Source organism: Pinus tabuliformis, chromosome 3_1 (genome assembly GCF_031772625.1).
Source record: "Pinus tabuliformis cultivar Carrire ecotype Pingquan chromosome 3_1, CPIR1, whole genome shotgun sequence".
Classification (NCBI taxonomy): Eukaryota; Viridiplantae; Streptophyta; class Pinopsida; order Pinales; family Pinaceae; genus Pinus; species Pinus tabuliformis.
In genome coordinates, this window is record NC_142301.1 from 130,751,223 (window position 1) to 130,772,891 (window position 21,669).

Genomic DNA, 21,669 nt, shown 5'->3' on the forward strand with positions numbered 1-21,669 from the left:
CTCATCCAATCTATTTCATGCGAAAGCCTGAAACACTAGTACAACATCCAATAGAGTCCAACCCATAGAATCACTAAAAAATTACACAATATAAGCCTCAAACCAACTCATCCTATCCTCATGGGTTGAATCCATCAAAGGAGGAGCAGTTGCAACAAATACTGAACTGATAGCTAGAGTGTAGGGTGGTCAAAGTGACTCATCCCTAACTTAATCAAACTGATTCATTACAAGTCATAGAGGCCATTTACCTAATCTATTTACCCTAGGTAATAGTAAAAACATAAAAATTACATCATCCTTATCAGTTACATTAGTAAAACACTAATTTCCCATAGGTAAAAATCAAACTAGAGAGAAACAATGAAAATCTGGGTTGACTGTCAAACGTGCAGCACCAATGTCAAATGCACAGCACCATATTCAAGCTAACTTTTACCTACCTTCTTGATGTCCAAATCTAGACCAGGATAGCTCATTGGAAAGCTTATCCTATCTAGTTTCAAAAACTTCCCTTGGTTTTCAAAATGGGCTTGATTTCCCCCTCCAAAATTCCTTTCTCCCTAGAATTCTCAAACATGCAGCGCCTGGTCCAGAAATGAGGCAGAAACATGATGTTTGGGTGGTTTTTTGCCTTTTCCACCCACCATTTTTTCTTTCCAGGGCTGGAAACATGGTTTTACTAGATGTCTTGGTCCTTATGAATCTAATGGTGGTGGCCATTCCTCCAAAAAGTGCGCAGCACCTTAGATCAAACTGCTAATATAAAAATTGCCTTAAAAAAGACATGAAAAGAAAGATGACAAAAATTGAGTCAAGGGTCTTAAAAATTGTTCAAGAAGATGATGTATGAGGTGGCTAGGCATGGACTGAAGCCTCTACAAGTATATCAAGCTTCTTCTTCTCCTCATGGTGAGTTAGGGCTTCAATTCTTGCCTAGAATCTTTGAGCTTTGTCGTTCCTATTTGGTGTCTTCGGCAATAATAATTTGCCATATTTCTATGAATTCCAGTGTCTCTTTTGGCCTTATCTAAGAGTATTTCAACCTGGGTGTTCACCCTCTCAAGCCAATGCTCCCGGTTCACATTTACCATTTTGGCAAATTGCTCATTTAGGGTGAGCTCATTAGCTAGTTGGCCTTCTTTTTAGCACATGTTCCTTTGGCTGGTCACTATATTCTCCATATGCTTCATCAAGTAAGGCCTTAGCCTTTTCATCCTCCCTCTTTGCCTTGATGAGCTGAATCTCCATGAGCTCATGTTTGGTCTCTAACTTCTTGTTTTCTTGCTCATAGTATGAAATGATGTATTTTTCCCTTTGCAAATTGACCTGGAGCTCTCCTATGAGTGCATTCTTCTCTTTGATGACAATGGATGTGCTTTCACTATCATCATTTTCACTTATGTCAACTAAGTGAAAACCTTCCTCTGTCTCATGGACGTCCTCCTCCTGCTACTGGATCTCTACCTCTATCACCTTTTCCTTGCCTTTTTGTGCCTTCTTTGCTGATGAAGAAGGCAAGGTCCCCTCCCAAAATATGTGGGGCAAACACTTTCCTATGCCCTCTCTGATAGGTATGTGTTAGGGTACCCAAACCAGCCCTTTCGGGCTTGTTGATCTCACCATGTTCAATGTGCTCTTGCTCTCTACCTTCATCTTTGCTAGGTGAATGAATAGGCTCATGAAATGGTCATGATATAGATGATGGTGAGGCTGACTCATCAGATGAGGATGAATGATGTATGGGCTGAGATGGAGGAATGGAGGTGGATGGATGAGATGATGAAGGGATGCTTTGAATATTTTGAGAAGATGCATGAGTGAATATGGGATTAGCTATGAAGGTGCTCCATGCAATGTTGAGTTCCTTGAGATGGTAAAGGACTATGATTTTAATGAGGGAATGATGAAATAATCTCTTCATTTGATCTTTGTACTCCCTCTTTTGGGAAATGTAGGCCATCTTCTCAACACTCCAGAAAAGATAGTAGGGTATATTGAGCATTTTTACCCTATTTAAATGCATTAAAAGCTGGATATGATAAGAATAGACCATGAAAATCTACCTTCACATGAGAAATATTTCATAATAATCTTCATCCTTGGAGCAATCTGTCAAGGAGGTGTGAAAAACGAAAATATCCCATTCTTTCATTTCGGTACCTTGGTTTCATGTAAGCCTGATAATAATGCCTCTCCAAATCACCTTGTTTAAACCATTTTTCCCAAACATCTGGAATCTCGGTGGCAATTGATATATTGGTAGTAGATAAAGTGAAATTTATACGTGCAACGGTGACTTGGTTGTCTTGGAGTTTAGAAATGAAGAGCCTAGTCAACTCAGGATGATGTTAGACTACCTGCACTTGCTCACAGAAATCATAATAGCCTAGCCATTTGAAGGATGCCACATTCATATGGGATGCTAAGAGTTCCATGAGATATGTGGGCTCAAACCTGTGTATTTGGCCTCCTTTGTGTGGCCTCCTCTGTTCCTTGTCTTCTTCTCTATATGTTTCCTCTTCCTCACTATGTGGTTTATATTCCTCCTCTACCATGGTGTTTAGTATCAAACCCTAGGGAGGTGTGAGGTAGGCAGAATATAGTTTTTAGGGAATAATAAATGGGGAAGGGTAAATATGAAGATGATGGATGAAGGGATATATGTATTGGAGAGGGATACAAGGTATTAGTATGATAGTTTGGGGATGGAGGAAATTGTTTGCAATATAGGGGTTTGGGAGCCTAAGTAGTTGTATCACCTAGGACTTAGGGTTTTGGGACAAAGGGCTAGAGGGTATCTGGGATAAAAAGTTTTAGGGAAAGGGAAGGAGGGTGGAGGGAAGTGTACAAAAGGGAATGAGAGTGGAAGGTAGTTTTTGGGGAAGATCTAGGGTTTAGATATAACAATTAAACCAAATTTTCAATGAAACCTTTCAAACACTTAGGAATTGACTTGAGGAGGGAGGGAAATCACATCCCTTAGCTGCTAATTACTTGTATTGAGGTTGAAAGCAATTTGGAGGAGCTGAGGAGGTAACTGGAGCATTGTTGGACAAATGCACAGTGCCAATGCAAATTGCGCAGTGCCTCAAGCAAACACACAATGCCTTAAGGGAACATGTAGTGCCTTAAGGAAATGCGGAACACCAGGTAAAAATGAAGTTCCATAAGGAAATGCGCAATGCCTACCCTTTTCTGCTGTTTTTTCCCAAAATTTTGAAACGGCTCTCTTGGGTTTTGCTCAATGAGTGATATGAGGAAAATGAAGCTAAGTTTGAAGCCAAGAAGTCCTTTATAGGTGAGTGAATTTGATCTTTTTCTTTTCAAGCCCACTTTCTAATGTTTCATTTGACCCCTTTTGTAACCTCTTTAATAATTTTCTTTCTAAATTTTTTATTTGCAAGTGGATGATGTTAAAGCTTTGGCAATGTTCACTTTTGACTTTTGTTTGGATGATATTTGCCATGGAGTTTGAGAAAACAGCAAAAAATAGTGACTTATTACATATGATAAACATAAAACTACATAAATAAATAAAAATTATTACACATCTCTTTTGAAATAAAAATTACAAACTGGAAAGAATTTCTTGCTTAAAATCAAAATTGGAATTTTAGCAACCATGGTTACATGCTTATAAATCCTTATTTAACTGAAAAGAGGATAGTGTTTGCTTCTTTCTCATACTTTTCTGGCCTTATGCAGTGAAATGGTATTTTATTGGACCTTGAAAAATGAAACCTAGTCCCCTAATGGGACCTTGAATGACTAAACTACAGGTGGACTTTACTAACACAAAACAGGATGAAATGAGCTTTTATAGTCAATGTATGTTCAAAAAGACACATGAAGGTGGGCCAACAAATATAAATTTTTGAGAGGGGATGGGGTTTCAACTTGGGCTACCATCAGTGAGTAAAGTTTTACATGATGACCTAGGTGGAATGATAAAAATTTCAACGTGGGACACTAATATGATATAAAAGAGGAGTTTTGATCACTAATGGCAATATGAAAATACTAACTCTAACACTTGGAAAGGTATTATTGTTCAAAGAGAACATAATTGAATGGATCTACAATAAATAGAGGCTTTGGGAAAATGAAAATGCAATCCCCCCCAAGGCATGTTTTGGGGCTTAAAGCCCAAGTTTTGACAAAGTCCATTATAAAAACTCTGCGATTTGTGGGTGCAGAACGCAAACCCATAATAGTGTCATAGGGTTGTCTACCCTTGTTTTTGTAATGTAATGTCGGCTTGAAATATCTTCCCATGGTCCGTGAACCATGGGATTATATAAATAGAGTGAGGCTCTAAGTGTAAAAAGACATCTAATAGAAGAATCTAATGGATTGATGACAGAGGAATAGAAGCATTGAGTCAAAGTGTAAGTCGTGTCTTCGGGTCGTAGAGTAGGAGAATGCTCTGTAGCTGAGTGTGCAGAGGCATAGTAGTCTGTTGTTGAGTGTGCGGACCCCTACAATTGAGTGCACAGGGCAAGTCGAGTATGTAATAGTGGGAAGAATTAATAAAAGAGAAGTTTCACCATATTTCTATGTATCTTTTCATGTTTTATGTATTATTGGGTGTGAATTGCAAGTTTACTATTTATTTTTTGTGTGAACTCATATGAATGGGCTGGATAAATAATATAATATAAGGCATATGTTTACACAAATATAATTAACTATTATAAGAAGATAAGTAAGATCTCAGGGGTGACTTAGTGAAATAGTGCAGATCGTTGCTCCAGCAGTGCAAAAGCCCTATAGCCCCTGGTTAGGGTTGCGCGAAAGTGAACATATTAGGGAGCAAAGGCTAGAGAAGTGCGGAAGTAACCTACATGAAGGGACTCTCAGTTGGACCAAATCAACCCCTCAGACATCTGAAGGGTGCGGAAACCTAGTTCCAGCAGCCCCCCCCCCCCACCCCCCCCCCAATACTACTTCTGTTGAGACCTTAGGCCATGCTTCGCAGAATGTTGCTGAAAGGGCCAGTAGTATAGGACTTTGTTTGGCTAATTAACTCCGAACCTGGGTCAGGCCCCAACAAGCCAACAAAGGGTTCCGTTGCAGGGACCAAGATTTGCATAGAGATGTCTGATGTCGTATCATTGGAATCCAACTAAGAAAGAAATTGAAGGTTGGTTGGATAGAATAATTCACGATTTCGTGGCGCAGGAGAATAGGAATCCATGACTATCAAAAGAAGAGTGGTTAGATTGCTACTTGTACACAGAGATCCACGAAATTTTCTTCGCATATTTCCCTACTAAAATGTAATAGTGGATCGCGAAGCTAGCAGATAGCCAAGGAAGGTGCAAGCTCGATAGTCCTATTGTGTGGACCCCAGATTCGGTGCGTATATTGGAAGCATCGAAGGATAGAACGTGCATGGTGTTGATCACTAAATTGATCGAATTATAGGAGGATTCATCACCGAGTTCGTAATAGATACTTCAATCAGCTATAGTGATGCAGAACGATGCTTCCTCAAAGGACTGTGAGGTAAGTACGTTAAGTCTTTGAACACTTGGATTAAAATGCTACTGTGTGAAAAGTAGGTTATGTGAATACGTTGATGTTCAAGGCTACGCGAAGTGGGAGAATTTACAGAAACGAAGGTAGTGCAAAACTAGAAAATAGTCGCTTGATTTCACCTTTGTGAGGGAACGAGGAAGAGCTCGTGAAGGTCTCACCAAGAAGTGCGATCAATTTGATAAGGTAGAGGATTCTTTGCATACCACCCCCACCCCCACCACCACCAGCTTCATCACCTTCACCCCCATCTTCGCCCATACCACCTCCGCCACCACCACGAGTCATTATGGCAAACGCGATAAAGTTGTCGGTGTTCAAGGGAGTAGGAAATGAAGATCCGGACCAGTTTTGGTTTGTGATAAAAGCTATATGGGAAGAATATGGAGTTACGGATGACAATATAAAGAAATCAATGTTGGTTAGTGCTCTGCAGGATCGTGCGATGACCTGGTACATTAAGCATTCTAATGACAATTCGAATGTGGGGATCACAGACATCCAAATAGCGCTAAACAGAGAATTTAGTAGGCTGAACTCAGAGGCGCAGTCAATAATTTGGTTCAAGAAGATCATGATGCTACCAGGCGAGACTCCTTGGGAGTTGGATCAAAGATTGAAGTGCACAATTTGCAAAGCTAATATGACTTTGATGGATGGACAACACTGCGAATGGTTTGTAGCATCACTAACACCGCATTTAAGGAACGCGCTGTCACAACAGAGGCTAACAACTCAGGCCGAGGCCTTGGAGGTCATGATGAGGTTGCATGAAACCCTAATATAGGATCCTAACATGGGATTTCAGCAGATCCACTTGCAGTTGAAAAACCTTTGCCTTGAGATGTAGAGTCTGAAACAAGATAGGATAGCTAGCCCAGAAATGCGCGATGAGATATGATGTGTTAAATGTAAGGGTAAGGGTCATGACAAGGACCACTACCCAGTGTTCAAAAATTACCTCGTGGAAGGAGGACCAATGTCATTAAGACCGGAGGCCCAAGAAAGACCTAACGCAACACTTGCGTTATGGTGCACGATTTGTTAAATAGGAGGAAAGCATGCTATGGACAACTACCATTTGTTGTAGAAGTACACGCAGAATTCACAACAGTTGTTCTGTACTTTCTCTATATCAGTAGGACATGATGAGAGCACCTGTAGAAGATATGAACTAATGATGGATAGGACTCCAACCTACAGAGTTGAGGCTGAAACGCAGCCCCTTGACCAGAACGCAGGGATGGCATGAACCAGATTTCAGGGGTGAAGATGAGGCCGAGGTGGAGGAGGACTTGGAAGAGGTCGCAGACAGTTGATATGTTACAATTGCGGAGGGTGAGGACATTATTCCTTTGATTGTACGAATATGATGCATCCATCATGCTTGTAGTGTACATTGTTTGATCATGAGACAGAGGATTGTCCCACACTAATTACGAGGTTGCGTGACAAGGGAGAGCTCCAACCTCCCTCGTCTTACAACCTACAAATGATGAGGTCTGAGCCATGCGAGGAAGACCATAATGTGAAAATTGTGCTCTAAAGTGGAATTACGATAGGGGATGACAAAGGCAAGCAGCCTGAAGATAATACTTGGGTTCGCAAGGCTCTGACGAATGAACTAGAGTTTGATTTGGAGCGCTCTAAGGAGACCTTCAAGGAAGCTAGGAAGAGCTTCGCTAATGCCTCCACTTCAGGAAGCAAAGACAGACCAGAGCAAAAAATGGACCCATTGATGCTCACGATGTTCCTGGAAACATGCATGAAGCTGCTGCACGATAGCAAGGCTGTAAAGGGACTATAATATCTCATTAATTAATGCGCTAGGACTGCACCAGGAGAACTGCGCGTAGTCCAGAAGATTGGAAAGCACGTGACAAGGAAAGGAAGAGAAATGAGGTTGACCGCACAGATTGGGGAATATGATATGGACCAAGTTATTTTAGATTTAGGATCAGACACAAACGTTCTGCCGAAGAAGACATGGGTGTGCATGGGAAGGCCTACACTATAACGGTCTCCTATCCAACTGCGAATGATGAATCAACAAAAAGATCCTACCTATGGGAAGATTGCATGGAATCACTGTGGATATTCAAGGAGCAAGCATGTTAGTAGATTTTGAAGTGATAGAGATTGTTGATGGCAGAAATCCATACCCTGCACTATTAGGAATAGATTGGGCCACTGGCATGAATGGGTTGATAAATCTGAAGAAGCGTAGGATTATTTTTGAGAAAAAGTCTCTGCACGTAGTTGTACCTTTGCACCCTACAGAAGGATCACGCTACACAGAGCTAGTGTGCTAAAAGTGACGATGATTTAGACTGCATCTACAAGATAACTGTGTGAGAGCAAGACTTGGTAAATCCAACCGAGGATGGATGAATCTCATGGGAGTGTGAAAGCTCCTGTACGTCACATTCAGATGAAGAGATAGAGCGATGGCAGAACTGGTTACACGAGGTAACCACGCTGAACTGCAACATGATGACAAGATTGTTGCACTGCGTATCAATGGAAGTAAGAGATCTGCTTATGTATGATGGGTTAATCGAGGTAGATGACTTCCTGAACAGATTTGAAAGAGAGGTTCTAAAATAGCAATGTTTCGAGGCTTTGAAATGCGTACTGTATGCTATGCCCGCGAGGTGGTGGGGCACACACCAAGGAAGCTTTGAGGACTATCGCGAATGTAGGGGAATGATGTGCATGTGGTTTGGGAAGCCTCAGATTCAATTAACTGACAATATTTCCGAATGGAACGGTTCGCACGTGCACCAATCTAGATGGATACAGGTATATCTTAAAAAACTTTCACGAATGCACACAGACTTCACGTTAGGAGACATGGTCAATAAGCATGTGCGGGCAAGGAAATTGTGAGAATGACCCCCCTGGTTGGAACAACGAAGTATGGAAAGAATGAGTGTGCAGAAGGTTATCCACACAACAGCCTTCAACGAAGTGTGCGAAGTGCTGAACAAGGTATATGATGCACAGTGGACTGATTGGGACCTATGCGTACTAGCTGTTTTGTGGGCTTATAGGAAAACGTGCAAGAAACTGACGAAGTAAATGCCTTCGAGGCTAGAATATGGAGCAAATGTTGTAATCCCCATAGAGTATAATATGGCTAGTTCGTGCATCGCAACACCATTAGATATGACGGCTCATAGAGCCTTAGAAGAAGCGATCATGCAGCTGAACGAAGCAGAATGCTTGGGACCTGAGGAAGAAATCCAATAGGGTGATCTTAGGCTCCAAGAACTTATGAAAGAAAGGGTGCGACTAAGGGAGAAAAGCACTCTGGGAAATCAGAAGTCAAGAAGCGGGAGGACGAAAAAAGAAGGATTTTCTCAATAAAAAAACCAGGGTGATAAAATAGGGTGCGCATGATTACATTAACAAACTTAGGGACTACTGTCGAGAATTGATCATCCTGATGCCTTGGATTGGACTGCATATTACAAAAGGGATCATCCATGGTGGTGCGTTGCAAATGATAAAGTACATGACATAGCCAGTAATAATCGAAGGTGGATGTTTTCTAGGAAAAGTGATGGATGACTGGTTGAAACCCGATACAGGTGGTGTCATCACCTGACTAGCCGCGGGAAGTATAGTCTTAGTGCTCTAGGTAGTTGAAAGGAGGCACAGGACTATAAACTACTCTGCCCAGGGACTGTGCGCTGTCGAGGTTGCGCGCAGGAGCAAAGGGGGGTTGCACTGCAGTGCGGGTTGGTTGGAAAGTGACCATTGTAGTCACTATTCACGATTTGATGCTTGACTTGAGACCAAATGGAGTGGGCGACAAGAATTTAAGACGCACTTTATGGGTAAGATTTGGGAAAATATACCACCAAGGGAGCATTAATGGACTAGATTTGGGGGGAACGGTCGAATTCAAATTCAAAAGAAGCTATAAATTACAAAGGGCTGCCCAACAAACAATACTTGGTCATTTGCGAATTGAGTTGTCGTATGCCCGCGTATTCTAAGACGAGACCTGTTTTCTCTATACAGAGCGTTGATTGAGCCCGTAATTGAGTGATTGAGAGATTTTTGGACAAGCAAGATGGAAACATCTGAAGAAGCTAGGGAAATTGCAGAGGCGACTGCCAAAGACGCCACGCAGGCCTTGACCATAGAAGATGCCCCTAAGGGCATCGAGATTGTTGCGGAAATCCCTAAATCACCATGCATGCCAAGACTGAAGAAAGACAAATAGCCAATGATTCTGATAAGTGTGTCCCCTCGAAACCCACTGCAAACTAAGTTAACTATGGAGGAAAAGGGGAAATTAGTTAACCTGGAAACCGGTGAGGAGGAAGAAGACCTTGAAGACCTCATAATTGAAGAAGACAACGACGAGGGCATGGAGGTAGAAACCAAGGCTGCACACCCTCCAACCAAGCTACCCATGTATGTCCCCTCGCAGAAGGGGAAGGCAAAGGTGCCTAAGGACCTCGAGGAGAGCAAGAGCTCTCTGTAGACTCCGCTCCTCCCGGACGATATCATTTTTTACAGCATGCACCTGGGATAGGTGTCAAACTTGAAGTTTGAAGATTGGGATCTTGTTGACCACAAGAAATTCCCTCACCTAGATACCTCACAGTGCATGAAGCCCAAGAAGAACACTACATTAGGAGTTATAGAATTAGAGCCACGAAAGTGGTTATGCGGAGTTGAAAAGGTAGGGCTGCTAAACCTGCTCTGGGTGCTGCATTACTGTTGTGCCCTAGTGACGATCTTTTTCATCAGGTAGCTCCTCTGCCTAGTGCATGGTTGGTGTTTGTGGTTGGAGGAGCCCATCCCCATCATGAGCCACTTAATCCATCACATTACCGGACTCCCATGTAAAGGAGAGGACCCTGCAGATATTTCGAAGGGAAAGAGTAGTGATTTGGCCATCGCAGAGGCCATGAAAAAGAAATACAAGCTAGAGAAGAAGAAAAGGGGCTACACCATATCCAGCATCAACAGAAAAGAAGTTAAATTTGTGACACAGATACTAGCAGGTAAGCTCATGCAGAAGTGCCGCACGGACGAGCTGCCCGTGTCGGTGGTTGCACTTGCTAAGCAGTGCATGGAGGGGGTAGAGTTTAACTGATCTAAATTGTTTTGCAAAGTGTTTCTGGAGAATTATCGCGAGGTACAAGAATAAGGAAAAATGTTCCACTATGCATAGCTTCTGCTGTCCATAGTTCTGGTGGCAAGGGAATTTCCAGAGGACAGCTAGTTCCCCAAGATTGCAAGGGATCTCTCAGAGGCCATGAAATATGCTTCACTATGCGCAACTAAGGACATGAACTGGATCCGTGACCGTAAGATATTTTGGGTGTTCATGGAGATGAACATCAGAATGGGGATTAACTGCAAGCCACAATTATCACCCACTGTCTACAACAACCTGCAAAGTTTTGCAGAATTTAAAGCAGACTTTCATCACATATAGCTGAGGGCACGCAAGGACCCTGCCAAGAAGTGATTTTCGATGTATTGGAGACATGGCCACTAGAATGGCGCGCCCCAGACATCGCCATGATGGAATAGTGTTCTACGCAAAAGAAGAAAGAGGAGGCTAAATTGTGCATGGCACAGTTGGAAAAAAGAGAAGGCAAGAAGCAATGGCAACAAAAGCACAAGAGGCACGAGACGCTACGCAGACAGTAGCAGAGCAGAAAATGGTCACAACAGTAGCATAGAAGGCAGCAGAGAAGGCGCGAGGGCCAGAAGTCGCCTTTGCCTGAACAGAAGAAGGAGAAGGAAACAGAAACAGGGGTACAGGAGGGCACTGTAGACCCACAAACAGCGTCAACATAATTAAAGCGCTAGCACCCGGGTGAGCGGATGGGATCGCATAAGAAAGTCAAAGCATCGAAACTGTCTATCGACCCAATCACCCTTACTAAGGGGGATCTGCATGACATAGGCGAGATGGTGCGCGACGTCACCGTTGAGGCCCTCCAGAACATCGTGGAGGAGAACCCGATTGTGTTGGCAGCCCTCCGAGTGTAGATTCAGGAGTTGGAGGCGTGCACCTCAAGCTGGTACTCTTTTGAATAGCCTTGCAGTAGGGACAATTGTAGCCAAGGAAATGCTACGCACTCAGAAAACCAACACAATAGTGCTACCATAAGGGGCTTTTTTTACAGCAAATGAGGCCGACCAGCCTACGGTTAGTGCACTAGAAGGGATAGGGATCAACATGGATGCACTCCCACAAGAGACACTCTATGTTTTGTAGGATGGGATTTGTTATCACTCAGGTTGTTCCCTTTGACTCGTAAGGGAATACGGTCGAGGTAACCACAAACCAATCTTTGGATTGCAGATCCTAGCCTACCTATAATCAGAGAGGGCTCTCTCTTTATGATTTAGCTTTGTTTTGGGGTGATTTTAGGCTAGTTATGAAGTGCAAAGTTTTGTTTTAAGTTTGGTGGGATGGTTGATGCTTCAAACAGAGTTGGCATGCAAAGGATGTGAAGTTCAAACCATTGGGCATGGAGTCAAGGATAAGGGTTGCTAGTGCGTTTTCTTGGTCACAAGAGGAATACAGAGCATGACAGCTACACATAGAACAATATCAAGCTAGAATAAAGATGGAATGAAGGTCAGAGATGAAAGGCAACTAAGAATCTTTCATCAGCTAACAGAAGGAGGGTGAATGAACTTTATCTAGGAGCAGTCAAGGATTCCTAAACAATCATTCATAAATGAGAGAAACAGTGTAAACATGATCATTCAAGTATGCATATTCATAACTATTTCTGAGGAAAACATGGAGAAATAATAGGAATTGAGCATAGAGTGCTGCTGAGCAAATTCTAAGCTATTCTTCTTTTCTGTTACTTAGATCATGACACAATGGTGATATAAACACATATAAAATGAAAACAGAGGCAAGAAAGACTTATTGAGCCATGTAGAAGCATTAGAATTCCGTAGTTCACTCTTCAGCCATTAAAACACAACAGACAGTTCATCATCCAAGCATTCCAACGATCTTTGATTATAGAGGCTCTCAAAGAATACAGCGCAAGTCTGGAGAGGAGTTATCAACCAACCAACCTATTGGGTCCCTATAATACTAGTGATTACCCCATTACTATTGTAGTTATACCGCTTATTTATATTGTTGTTCCTCTATTACCCCCATATTGTTATTTCTGTGCCCCATAAAATCTCTCTATTGTTATTTTTGTGGCTTTATATTATTATTGTTAGGTCGGCTAGATTATATTGTGAGTTCTTAGACTCCTATATATAGAAAGGAGGTTTTGTCATTTGTATCATCCAAGAATTGTTCCTTTATGTAATGTAAAGGAGGTTGCCCCCTCGAAGAGGCTAAATTCTAAGGCGTTGATCTATCTTTTCTATCTTTTCTTGAGCTGGTTTCATAACATTTGGTATCAGAGCTTTGGATTCTAGGGTTTCGCTGCTCCAAACAGGTTATCGTGGAATTTTCGCTATAACATTGTTTCTGTGATGTTTCAGAATTCAAAAAAAAAACCCATTTGAGAAGAAATCGCGCTGAAACTTGGATCCGAATTTCAGAGCTTTTCGCACGGTATTTGCGGAGATATGATCTGAGGAAGTTGGTCTTTTTGCAGACTCCTGAATTACATTCAAAACAGGTGACCTGGGGAAAATCGTCATAACTTTCTCTCTGGGGATCGGATTGAAATTTCATAAGAAGGTATAGAAAGAGGATGGACTTTAGTTTCTTGTGCATGTGTTTTTCAGATTCAAAGGTTGAAACAGTGACTCGTGGCACGTTGTACAAGTTCGCTCTGCTGAACCCGTCTAAAAGTAAGTCACTGTGGGAGATTTCACATAACTCTTCCTTGGAGAATCCAATTTGGCTCAAACTTGTGGCATTGGAAAGAGGACGCAGAAGGCTACTACAGGTAGCAATTTCAGAACTGGATGATCCGAAATTATATAGATACATCAGATTCAATATCAGGCTTCTATAAAGTGAAACAAGGTGTGTAGTTTTTTTTTTAATTTTTGGTGTAAGCTTGGTTTAACGGAATTCAAAGGGCATAGTAAAGCATTATTATCGGTAACTGATGCCCCGAAGAAAGAAAATGCAAACACCTAGTAAGGAACCTGAAAGCTCTAGCATGAGTCATGAAGAAGAGGAAGAAATGCTACATGATATATCAAAATTACAAGAACAAGTACAACAAATGTCACACTCACAAAAGCTAACAGAAGCTATGATAAGTGACGTAGAATCTAAGGTAAATGGTGTGGAATCTAAGATAAAGGGCATGGAAGCTAAGATGGATGATTTGAAGATAGATTTGAAGATAGACATGGAAGAATTGAAGAAGTTGCTACAAGAAAGGGTCACTAATGGTGAAAAGGTAGTAAAGGAAACTCATGATAAGAACAAAAGAAATGTTAATCATGATTCCATAGACGCTAATGTTGGATCGAAGAATCACCATATTCCAAAAATAGATATGAGGAAGTTTAATGGCAAGTATCCCGCCACATGGATATTACAGATGGAGCAATTCTTCGATCTCAATAATGTGCAAACACCTAGTAAGGAACCTGAGCTCATTAGCTAGTTGTCCTTCTTTTTAGCACATGTTCCTTCGGCTGGTCACTATATTCTCCATATGCTTCATCAAGTAAGGCCTTAGCCTTTCCATCCTCCCTCTTTGCCTTGATGAGCTGAATCTCCATGAGCTCATGTTTGGTCTCTAACTTCTTGTTTTCTTGCTCATAGTATGAAATGATGTATTTTTCCCTTTGCAAATTGACCTGGAGCTCTCCTATGAGTGCATTCTTCTCTTTGATGACAATGGATGTGCTTTCACTATCATCATTTTCACTTATGTCAACTAAGTGAAAACCTTCCTCTGTCTCATGGAGGTCCTCCTCCTGCTACTGGATCTCTACCTCTATCACCTTTTCCTTGCCTTTTTGTGCCTTCTTTGCTGATGAAGAAGGCAAGGCCCCTCCCACAATATGTGGGGCAAACACTTTCCTATGCCCTCTCTGATAGGTATGTGTTAGGGTACCCAAACCAGCCCTCTCGGGCTTGCTGATCTCACCATGTTCAATGTGCTCTTGCTCTCTACCTTCATCTTTGCTAGGTGAATGAATAGGCTCATGAAATGGTGATGATATAGATGATGGTGAGGCTGACTCATCAGATGAGGATGAATGATGTATGGGCTGAGATGGAGGAATGGAGGTGGATGAATGAGATGATGAAGGGATGCTTTGAATATTTTGAGAAGATGCATGAGTGAATATGGGATTAGCTATGAAGGTGCTCCATGCAATGTTGAGTTCCTTGAGATGGTAAAGGACTATGATTTTAATGAGGGAATGATGAAATAATCTCTTCATTTGATCTTTGTACTCCCTCTTTTGGGAAATGTAGGCCATCTTCTCAACACTCCAGAAAAGATAGTAGGGTATATTGAGCATTTTTACCCTATTTAAATGCATTAAAAGCTGGATATGATAAGAATAGACCATGAAAATCTACCTTCACATGAGAAATATTTCATAATAATCTTCATCCTTGGAGCAATCTGTCAAGGAGGTGTGAAAAACGAAAATATCCCATTCTTTCATTTCGGTACCTTGGTTTCATGTAAGCCTGATAATAATGCCTCTCCAAATCACCTTGTTTAAACCATTTTTCCCAAACATCAGGAATCTCGGTGGCAATTGATATATTGGTAGTAGATAAAGTGAAATTTATACGTGCAACGGTGACTTGGTTGTCTTGGAGTTTAGAAATGAAGAGCCTAGTCAACTCAGGATGATGTTAGACTACCTGCACTTGCTCACAGAAATCATAATAGCCTAGCCATTTGAAGGATGCCACATTCATAGGGGATGCTAAGAGTTCCATGAGATATGTGGGCTCAAACCTGTGTATTTGGCCTCCTTTGTGTGGCCTCCTCTGTTCCTTGTCTTCTTCTCTATATGTTTCCTCTTCCTCACTATGTGGTTTATATTCCTCCTCTACCATGGTGTTTAGTATCAAACCCTAGGGAGGTGTAAGGTAGGCAGAATATAGTTTTTAGGGAATAATAAATGGGGAATGGTAAATATGAAGATGATGGATGAAGGGATATATGTATTGGAGAGGGATACAAGGTAGTAGTATGATAGTTTGGGGATGGAGGAAATTGTTTGCAATATAGGGGTTTGGGAGCCTAACTAGTTGTATCACCTAGGACTTAGGGTTTTGGGACAAAGGGCTAGAGGGTATCTGGGATAAAAAGATTTAGGGAAAGGGAAGGAGGGTGGAGGGAAGTGTGCAAAAGGGAATGAGAGTGGAAGGTAGTTTTTGGGGAAGATCTAGGGTTTAGATATAACAATTAAACCAAATTTTCAATGAAACCTTTCAAACACTTAGGAATTGACTTGAGGAGGGGGGAAATCACATCCCTTAGCTGCTAATTACTTGTATTGAGGTTGAAAGCAATTTGGAGGAGTTGAGGAGGTAACTGGAGCATTGTTGGACAAATGCACAGTGCCAATGCAAATTGCGCAGCGCCTCAAGCAAACACACAATGCCTTAAGGGAACATGTAGTGCCTTAAGGAAATGCGGAACACCAGGTAAAAATGAAGTTCCATAAGGAAATGCGCAACGCCTACCCTTTTCTGTTGTTTTTTCCCAAAATTTTGAAACGGCTCGCTTGGGTTTTGCTCAATGAGTGATATGAGGAAAATGAAGCTAAGTTTGAAGCCAAGAAGTCCTTTATAGGTGAGTGAATTTGATCTTTTTCTTTTCAAGCCCACTTTCCAATGTTTCATTTGACCCCTTTTGTAACCTCTTTAATAATTTTCTTTCTAAATTTTTTATTTGCAAGTGGATGATGTTAAAGCTTTGGCAATGTTCACTTTTGACTTTTGTTTGGATGATATTTGCCATGGAGTTTGAGAAAACAGCAAAAAATAGTGACTTATTACATATGATAAACATAAAACTACATAAATAAATAAAAATTATTACATATCTCTTTTGAAATAAAAATTACAAACTGGAAAGAATTTCTTGCTTAAAATCAAAATTGGAATTTTAGCAACCATGGTTACATGCTTGTAAATCCTTATTTAACTGAAAAGGGGTTAGTGTTTGCTTCTTTCTCATACTTTTCTGGCCTTATGCAGTGAAATGGTATTTTATTGGACCTTGAAAAATGAAACCTAGTCCCCTAATGGGACCTTGAATGACTAAACTATAGGTGGACTTTACTAACACAAAACAGGATGAAATGAGCTTTTATAGTCAATGTATGTTCAAAAAGACACATGAAGGTGGGCCAACAAATTTAAATTTTTGAGAGGGGATGGGGTTTCAACTTGGGCTACCATTAGTGAGTAAAGTTTTACATGATGACCTAGGTGGAATGATAAAAATTTCAACATGGGACACTAATATGATATAAAAGAGGAGTTTTGATCACTAATGGCAATATGAAAATACTAACTCTAACACCTGGAAAGGTATTATTGTTCAAAGAGAACATAATTGAATGGATCTACAATAAATAGAGGCTTTGGGAAAATGAAAATGCAATCCCCCCCAAGGCATGTTTTGGGGCTTAAAGCCCAAGTTTTGACAAAGTCCATTATAAAAACTCTGCGATTTGTGGGCGCAGAACGCAAAGCCATAATAGTGTCATAGGGTTGTCTACCCTTGTTTTTGTAATGTAATGTCGGCTTGAAATATCTTCCCATGGTCCGTGAACCATGGGATTATATAAATAGAGCGAGGCTCTAAGTGTAAAAAGACATCTAATAGAAGAATCTAATGGATTGATGACAGAGGAATAGAAGCACTGAGTCGAAGTGTAAGTCGTGTCTTTGGGTCGTAGAGTAGGAGAATGCTCTGTAGCTGAGTGTGCAGAGGCATAGTAGTCTGTTGTTGAGTGTGCGGACCCCTACAATTGATTGCACAGGGAAGGTCAAGTATGTAATAGTGGGAAGAATTAATAAAAGAGAAGTTTCACCATATTTCTATGTATCTTTTCATGTTTTATGTATTATTGGGTGTGAATTGCAAGTTTACTATTTATTTTTTGTGTGAACTCATATGAATGGGCTGGATAAATAATATAATATAAGGCATATGTTTATGGAAATATAATTAACTGTTATAAGAAGATAAGTAAGATCTCAGGGGTGACTTAGTGAAATAGTGCAGATCGTTGCTCCAGCAGTGCAAAATCCCTATAGCCCCTGGTTAGGGTTGCGCGAAAGTGAACATATTAGGGAGCGAAGGCTAGAGAAGTGCGGAAGTAACCTACATGAAGGGACTCTCAGTTGGACCAAATCAACCCCTCAGACATCTGAAGGGTGCAGAAACCTAGTTCCAGCAGCCCCCCCCCCCCCCCCCCCCCCCTCCCCAATACTACTTCTGTTGAGACCTTAGGCCATGCTTCACAGAATGTTGCTGAAAGGGCCAGTAGTATAGGACTTTGTTTGGCTAATTAACTCTGAACCTGGGTCAGGCCCCAACAAGCCAACAAAGGGTTCCGTTGCAGGGACCAAGATTTGCATAGAGATGTCTGATGTCGTAACATTGGAATCCAACTAAGAAAGAAATTGAAGGTTGGTTGGATAGAATAATTCACGATTTCGTGGCGCAGGAGAATAGGAATCCATGACTATCAAAAGAAGAGTGGTTAGATTGCTACTTGTACACAGAGATCCACGAAATTTTCTTCGCATATTTCCCTACTAAATTGTATGAGTGGATCGCGAAGCTAGCAGATAGCCAAGGAAGGTGCAAGCTCGATAGTCCTATTGTGTGGACCCCAGATTCGGTGCGTAGATTGGAAGCATCGAAGGATAGAACGTGCATGGTGTTGATCACTAAATTGATCGAATTATAGGAGGATTCATCACTGAGTTCGTAATAGATACTTCAATCAGCTATAGTGATGCAGAACGATGCTTCCTCAAAGGACTGCGAGGTAAGTACGTTAAGTCTTTGAACACTTGGATTAAAATGCTACTGTGTGAAAAGCAGGTTATGTGAATACGTTGATGTTCAAGGCTACGCGAAGTGGGAGAATTTACAGAAACGAAGGTAGTGCAAAACTAGAAAATAGTCGCTTGATTTCACCTTCGTGAGGGAACGAGGAAGAGCTCGTGAAGGTCTCACCAAGAAGTGCGATCAATTTGAGAAGGTAGAGGATTCTTTGCATACCACCCCCACCCACACCACCACCAGCTTCATCACCTTCACCCCCATCTTCGCCCATACCACCTCCGCCACCACCACGAGTCATTATGGCAAGCGCGATAAAGTTGTCGGTGTTCAAGGGAGTAGGAAATGAAGATCCGAACCAGTTTTGGTTTGTGATAAAAGCTATATGGGAAGCATATGGAGTTACGGATGACAATATAAAGAAATCAATGTTGGTTAGTGCTCTGCAGGATCGTGCGATGACCTGGTACATTAAGCATTCTAATGACAATCCGAATGTGGGGATCATAAACATCCAAATAGCGCTAAACAGAGAATTTAGTAGGCTGAACTCAGAGGCGCAGTCAATAATTTGGTTCAAGAAGATCATGATGCTACCAGGCGAGACTCCTTGGGAGTTGGATCAAAGATTGAAGTGCACAATTTTTAAAGCTAATATGACTTTGATGGATGGACAACACTGCGAATGGTTTGTAGCATCACTAACACCACATTTAAGGAACGCGCTGTCACAACAGAGGCTAACAACTCAGGCCGAGGCCTTGGAGGTCATGATGAGGTTGCATGAAACCCTGATATAGGATCCTAACATGGGATTTCAGCAGATCCACTTGCAGTTGAAAAACTTCTGCCTTGAGATTCAGAGTCTGAAACAAGATAGGATAGCTAGCCCAGAAATGCACGATGAGATATGATGTGTTAAATGTAAGGGTAAGGGTCATGACAAGGACCACTACCCAGTGTTCAAAAATTACCTCGTGGAAGGAGGACCAATGTCATTAAGACCGGAGGCCCAAGAAAGACCTAACGCAGCGCCTGCATTATGGTGCACGATTTGTTAAATAGGAGGAAAGCATGCTATGGACAACTACCATTTGTTGTAGAAGTACACGCAGAATTCACAACAGTTGTTCTGTACTTTCTCTATATCAGTAGGACACGATGAGAGCACCTGTAGAAGATATGAACTAATGATGGATAGGACTCCAACCTACAGAGTTGAGGCTGAAACGCAGCCCCTTGACCAGAACGCAGGGATGGCATGAACCAGATTTCAGGGGCGCAGATGAGGCCGAGGTGGAGGAGGACTTGGAAGAGGTCGCGGACAGTTGATATGTTACAATTGCGGAGGGTGAGGACATTATTCCTTTGATTGTACGAATATGATGCGTCCATCATGCTTGTAGTGTACATTGTTTGATCATGAGACAGAGGATTGTCCCACACTGATTGCGAGGTTGCGTGACAAGGGAGAGCTCCAACCTCCCTCGTCTTACAACCTGCAAATGATGAGGTCTGAGCCACGCGAGGAAGACCATAATGTGAAAATTGTGCTCTAAAGTGGAATTACGATAGGGGATGACAAAGGCAAGCAGCCTAAAGATAATACTTGGGTTCGCAAGGCTCTGACGAATGAACTAGAGTTTGATTTGGAGCGCTCTAAGGAGACCTTCAAGGAAGCTAGGAAGAGCTTCGCTAATGCCTCCACTTCAGGAAGCAAAGACAGAACAGAGCCAAAAATGGACCCATTGATGCTCACGATGTTCCTAGAAACATGCATGAAGCTGCTGCACGATAGCAAGGCTGTAAAGGGACTATAATATCTCATTAATTAATGCGCTAGGACTGCACCAGGAGGACTGCGCGTAGTCCAGAAGATTGGAAAGCACGTGACAAGGAAAGGAAGAGAAATGAGGTTGACCGCACAGATTGGGGAATATGATATGGGCCAAGTGATTTTAGATTTAGGATCAGACACGAACGTTCTGCCGAAGAAGACATGGGTGTGCATGGGAAGGCCTACACTATAACGGTCTCCTATCCAACTGCGAATGATGAATCAACAAAAAGATCCTACCTATGGGAAGATTGCATGGAATCACTGTGGATATTCAAGGAGCAAGCATGTTAGTAGATTTTGAAGTGATAGAGATTGTTGATGGCAGAAATCCCTACCCTGCACTATTAGGAATAGATTGGGCCACTGGCATGAATGGGTTGATAAATCTGAAGAAGCGTAGGATTATTTTTGAGAAAAAGTCTCTGCACGTAGTTGTACCTTTGGACCCTACAGAAGGATCACGCTACACAGAGCTAGTGTGCTAAAAGTGATGATGATTTAGACTGCATCTACAAGATAATTGTGTGAGAGCAAGACTTGGTAAATCCAACCGAGGATGGATGAATCTCATGGGAGTGCGAAAGCTCCTGTACGTCACATTCAGATGAAGAGATAGAGCGATGGCAGAACTGGTTACACGAGGTAACCACGCTGAACTGCAACATGATGACAAGATTGTTGCACTGCGTATCAATGGAAGTAAGAGATCTTCTTATGTATGATGGGTTAATCGAGGTAGATGACTTCCTGAACAGATTTGAAAGAGAGGTTCTAAAATAGCAATGTTTTGAGGCTTTGAAATGCGTACTGTATGCTATGCCTGCGAGGTGGTGGGGCACACACCAAGGAAGCTTTGAGGACTATCGCGAATGCAGGGGAATGATGTGGATGTGGTTTGGGAAGCCTCATATGCAATTAACTGACAATATTTCCGAATGGAACGGTTCGCACGTGCACCTATCTAGATGGATACAGGTATATCTTAAAAAACTTGCACGAATGCACACAGACTTCGCGTTAGGAGACATGGTTAATAAGCATGTGCGGGCAAGGAAATTGTGAGAATGACCCCCCTGGTTGGAACAACGAAGTATGGAAAGAATGTGTGCAGAAGGTTATCCACACAAAAGCCTTCAACGAAGTGTGCGAAGTGCTGAACAAGGTATATGATGCACAGCGGACTGATTGGGACCTATGCGTACTAGCTGTTTTGTGGGCTTATAGGAAAACGTGCAAGAAACTGACGAAGTAAATGCCTTCGAGGCTAGAATATGGAGCAAATGTTGTAATCCCCATAGA